The sequence below is a fragment of the Heptranchias perlo genome, unplaced genomic scaffold (genome assembly GCF_035084215.1).
Source record: "Heptranchias perlo isolate sHepPer1 unplaced genomic scaffold, sHepPer1.hap1 HAP1_SCAFFOLD_466, whole genome shotgun sequence".
Lineage (NCBI taxonomy): Eukaryota > Metazoa > Chordata > Chondrichthyes > Hexanchiformes > Hexanchidae > Heptranchias > Heptranchias perlo.
Window position 1 is genome coordinate 60,040 of NW_027139480.1, and position 5,981 is coordinate 66,020.

The 5,981-nt window shown below is 45.0% G+C and overlaps 1 non-coding gene across 1 annotated transcript; it reads right to left on the reverse strand.

Moving 5' to 3' along the window:
• Nucleotides 1-363: 363 nt before the first annotated feature.
• On the reverse strand, nt 364-458 carry trnai-uau (transfer RNA isoleucine (anticodon UAU)). Its single transcript has 2 exons — nt 421-458; nt 364-399 (listed from the first exon to the last, which is right to left on the reverse strand). It is a non-coding gene; the product is annotated as a tRNA-Ile (tRNA).
• Between the last annotated feature and the right edge of the window lie 5,523 nt (nt 459-5,981).

Genomic DNA, 5,981 nt, shown 5'->3' on the forward strand with positions numbered 1-5,981 from the left:
CGGATCAACAACTGAAAGCGGAATAATTCCACCCATTACTCAGTGACTCCGGCAAACACATTTACCTTCCGAATTTTCCTACACGACATTTCAAACCGAAGAATGTCTGTTTCACGAAAAGAAAAATTGTGTGTTCAGTTCATTAGATTTAAAGATCTCGTACCGCCTGCTTTCCCATTTCATGCTGGAGCCAATCGCCCCCTCTCCCGCCTATTAACAAATAAACTCACACCTGCTATTGCAATAATGCTGGCCAGAGGACCCCAAATGCCCACATGAAAACACGAAGAATGAGATGCTTCATGGAACATTCTCGCTGCACCTTGAACTCGGGTGGAAATGTTCAGAAGCAAAAGGTTTAACTGCTCCAGGTGAGGCTCGAACTCACAACCTCGGCATTCCTCAAGCCTAATACTGTTATATAAGTACCGCGCGCTAACCGATTGCGCCACTGGAGCCGCACGTGTTTAAAGCGCCCAACCAACAACCGCATTTGCGGCCGGTGAGACTGTCTGTTCTTCCAGTTTATTTCCAAGTGGACACATGCAGCCAACTGCCGTTCGGCCATTGATATTTTCGTGGTCAAATTCTTGCCTGCCACACAGGAAGCGGGGGTTCGATTACCGCCAAATGCAGGAGCATTTTCATTCTGCTTTCATGACACCGCGTGAATTGGGATAAATTCATATACAGCTTCAATCTGCACAACATCTTGAGATATGTTCTTTTCTCCATTTGTGTTGCGTTGACGAAACCTCGGCATTCGGTCCTCCAGAGCTGAAACAGGTCTCGAATTAAGTCAATCCTGCCTTCTGCATCGCTGAAACGATGTGAGAAACAAATGAGTGAATTTTCAGCAAAAGTCGAGACAGAACACTGCTCGATTGGGATTTGAACCTGGGACGTGTCGCATATATAATCAGCAAAACCGTGAGAATTATTCCCCTCGACATACCAACCGCCACGAATAGGGCCGTGCAGCCAGTGCACAATTCGCAACCACCCACAGCCGACCACCCAGCCTTGCAGACCACTTCTGACCAGCCAATCGCGTTTTCTATTCCGATGTACAGCAATGTTCAAGTTGAGCACTAACTATTTCAAGTCACCAATATCCGGCTCTCTTTACCACATTCGTTTTGAATTTACCACTTGCATTATCAAGTAAAACTTTGCAGAATTTATTGCTCCAAAGCTACATTGTCATCTGTCTCGCCAATCGCAGGTTATACACTGTACCATAAGTATAATAAAAATGCTATTTTTTCACTGTGAGCGCGAAGAGCGATACGTTTGGAGACATTCGCTCCGAATTCATCAGCTGGGTTGAACCTTTGCTTTTCCAACCGTCTCAGTCTTTCTTTCTTTACCCTTCTCTGTTGGTTTTGCAGGTTCGATCAAACTTGGCCGTTCAAGGCAGCCTGAGACGTCCATCAGGGGAAAATACAAAGAGTCAAGAGACTGAGACAGGGAGAGATAGAGAGATTAAAGTACAGGAACAAAGAGTATAAATGTCAACTTGTGTGAATTAGCAGAATTTAAGATGGAGCTGGGAACAATTCCTTCATGTATTTTGAAATCTTGCAAGAGACCATCGGGCGCTCAATCCAAATTGTCCATGTCGCCGAGTATCTCTCCTCGAGTTGGAAAATTGATCATTTAGTTTGAACTCAAGCCGGTGCGAGGCAAGAAAAATGCGATAATCCCGAGGAAAACCCGATTAGATAACAAGTCCCACGGCTTAACCATTCAGCCATTGCTGTACGAGTGTACATTAGAATGCTGCGAATACAAACATTCAACCAGGAACATTCTGTCAATAGTGACACACACTCAGGGACATCATGTAAATAATGCGATCTGGCAAACTGTCAATTCTTTCAGACAGGTGTCCAAAGCGACATATGTAATTTGTTGCCGTTCATGGCATTGGTGGTTAAGCAGGAGAAATCTCGCTTCTTTTGCAAGTTAGTTGCATTCGATTCCCGGCCATTACAGAAACATTTTGCATTGTGCACCCATGAGATTTCCTGAATTCGGATCAATTCACATTCAGATTCAGTCTACACACCATTCTGAGACATTTTTTGTTCTGCCCGTATGTTGTGTCGACAAACCCTTTGCATTCTGTCTTTTGGTTCTCAAACATGCTCTCATTAAAAATCAATTCTGCCATCCTCAACGCTGAAACGATGTGAAAAACAACTGGTGATTATGGACTAAAATAGTGACACGCCTGGTATTTGAACCAAATGCTCCTCTGTCATTGGAGATTCTCGCATTTCAATCTCCATCTGCGGGCTGCATCTGAATAAATCCGTCAGCTTGTGATTCTTTGCGAGAGAGCGGGAGATGTTTAGAAATGTGCTGAAGATTTCCCTACATTCATTAATAGTGCACATTCTAACATACATTTGATAATGGACTTTCACACAGACTTTCAACCCTTTTTATTTATTGATCACATCCTGCTGGAGGGAGGAGCGCATTGGTACATCCGGGTTTATTGGATAGACTGTGCTTGTGCGGGGAGCAAAGGGCCAAATGGCCGAGGGGACCTGTTTGTTCCCCGAGTCTATCACAGCCTCAGACTGACGAAAGGAAGGGGAGTTACTCATAGAATCATAGAATCATAGAAGTTACAACATGGAAACAGGCCCTTCGGCCCAACATGTCCATGTCGCCCAGTTTATACCACTAAGCTAGTCCCAATTGCCTGCACTTGGCCCATATCCCTCGATACCCATCTTCCCCATGTAACTGTCCAAATGCTTTTTAAAAGACAAAATTGTACCCGCCTCTACTACTGCCTCTGGCAGCTCGTTCCAGACACTCACCACCCTTTGAGTGAAAAAAATGCCCCTCTGGATCCTTTTGTATCTCTCCCCTCTCACCTTAAATATGTGCCCCCTCGTTATAGACTCACCTACCTTTGGGAAAATATTTTGACTATCGACCTTATCTATGCCCCTCATTATTTTATAGACTTCTATAAGATCACCCCTTAACCTCCTACTCTCCAGGGAATAAAGTCCCAGTCTGTCTAACCTCTCCCTGTAAGTCAAACCATCAAGTCCCGGTAGCATCCTAGTAAATCTTTTCTGCACTCTTTCTAGTTTAATAATATCCTTTCTATAATAGGGTGACCAGAACTGTACACAGTACTCCAAGTGTGGCCTCACCAATGCCCTGTACAACTTCAACAAGACATCCCAACTCCTGCATTCAATGTTCTGACCAATGAAACCAAGCATGCTGAATGCCTTCTTCACCACCCTATCCACCTGTGACTCCACTTTCAAGGAGCTATGAATCTGTACTCCTAGATCTCTTTGTTCTATAACTCTCCCCAACGCCCTACCATTAACGGAGTAGGTCCTGGCCCGATTCGATCTACCAAAATGCATCACCTCACATTTATCTAAATTAAACTCCATCTGCCATTCATCGGCCCACTGGCCCAATTTATCAAGATCCCGTTGCAATCCTAGATAACCTTCTTCACTGTCCACAATGCCACCAATCTTGGTGTCATCTGCAAACTTACTAACCATGCCTCCTAAATTCTCATCCAAATCATTAATATAAATAACAAATAACAGCGGACCCAGCACCGATCCCTGAGGCACACCGCTGGACACAGGCATCCAGTTTGAAAAACAACCCTCGACAACCACCCTCTGTCTTCTGTCGTCAAGCCAATTTTGTATCCAATTGGCTACCTCACCTTGGATCCCATGAGATTTAACTTTATGTAACAACCTACCATGCGGTACCTTGTCAAATGCTTTGCTGAAGTCCATGTAGACCACGTCTACTGCACAGCCCTCATCTATCTTCTTGGTTACCCCTTCAAAAAACTCAATCAAATTCGTGAGACATGATTTTCCTCTCACAAAACCATGCTGACTGTTCCTAATTAGTCCCTGCCTCTCCAAATGCCTGTAGATTCTGTCCCTCAGAATACCCTCTAACAACTTACCCACTACAGATGTCAGGCTCACTGGTCTGTAGTTCCCAGGCTTTTCCCTGCCGCCCTTCTTAAACAAAGGCACAACATTTGCTACCCTCCAATCTTCAGGCACCTCACCTGTAGCGGTGGATGATTCAAATATCTCTGCTAGGGGACCCGCAATTTCCTCCCTAACCTCCCATAACGTCCTGGGATACATTTCATCAGGTCCCGGAGATTTATCTACCTTGATGCGCGTTAAGACTTCCAGCACCTCCCTCTCTGTAATATGTACACTCCTCAAGACATCACTATTTATTTCCCCAAGTTCCCTAACATCCATGCCTTTCTCAACCGTAAATACCGATGTGAAATATTCATTCAGGATCTCACCCATCTCTTGTGGTTCCGCACATAGATGACCTTGTTGATCCTTCAGAGGCCCTACTCTCTCCCTAGTTACCCTTTTGCCCTTTATGTATTTGTAGAAGCTCTTTGGATTCACCTTTGCCTGATCTGCCAAAGCAATCTCATATCCCCTTTTTGCCCTCCTGATTTCTCTCTTAACTCTACTCCGGCAATCTTTATACTCTTCAAGGGATCCACTTGATCCCAGCTGCCTATGCATGTCATATGCCTCCTTCTTATTTTTGACTAGTGCCTCAATCTCCCGAGTCATCCAAGGTTCCCTACTTCTACCAGCCTTGCCCTTCACTTTATAAGGAATGTGCTTACACTGAACCCTGGTTAACACACTTTTGAAAGCCTCCCACTTACCAGACGTCCCTTTGCCTGCCAACAGACTCTCCCAATCAACTTCTGAAAGTTCCTGTCTAATACCATCAAAATTGGCCTTTCCCCAATTTAGAATTTTAACTTTTGGGCCAGACCTATCCTTCTCCATAGCTATCTTAAAACTAATGGAATTATGATCACTGGTCCCAAAGTGATCCCTCACTAACACTTCTGTCACCTGCCCTTCCTTATTTCCCAAGAGGAGGTCAAGTTTTGCCCCCTCTCTAGTCGGGCCATCCACATACTGAATGAGAAATTCCTCCTGAATACACTCAACAAATTTCTCTCCATCCAAGCCCCTAATGCTATGGCTGTCCCAGTCAATGTTGGGAAAGTTAAAGTCCCCTACTATTACCACCCTATTTTTCTTGCAGCTGTCTGTAATCTCCTTACATATTTGCTCCTCAATTTCCCGTTGACTATTTGGGGGTCTGTAGTACAATCCTATCAAAGTGATCTCTCCCTTCTTATTTTTCAGTTCTACCCATATGGACTCAATGGGCGAACCCTCGGATATATCCCCTCTCACTACTGCCGTGATGTTCTCCCTAATCAAGAACGCAACTCCCCCTCCTCTCTTACCTCCTGCTCTATCTTTCCTATAGCATCTGTACCCTGGAACATTGAGCTGCCAGTCCTGCCCCTCCCTTAGCCATGTTTCAGTAATAGCTATAACATCCCAGTCCCATGTACCCATCCATGCCCTGAGTTCATCTGCCTTGCCCATCAGACTTCTTGCATTGAAATAAATGCAGTTTAATCTCGTCTTCCCTTGGTCTTTGCCCTGCTTTCTCAGACCATCTGTCCGGTCATGTTCTGTACACTCTCCCTTACTGCCTTTTGTTTCTGTCACCACTTTATTTCCCACTGACTTCCTGCATCGGTTCCCATCCCCCTGCCACATTAGTTTAAACCCTCCCCAACAGCACTAGCAAACACTCCCCCTAGGACATTGGTTCCAGTCCTGCCCAGATGCAGACCGTCCAATTTGTACTGGTCCCACCTCCCCCAGAACCGGTTCCAATGGCCCAGGAATTTGAATCCCTCCCTCTTGCACCATCTCTCAAGCCACGTATTCATCTTAGCTATCCTGTCATTCCTACTCTGACTAGCCCGTGGCACTGGTAGCAATCCTGAGATTACTACCTTTGAGGTCCTACTCTTTAGTTTAACTCCTAACTCCCTAAATTCAGCTTGTAGGACCTCATCCTGTTTTTTACCTATATCGTTGGTG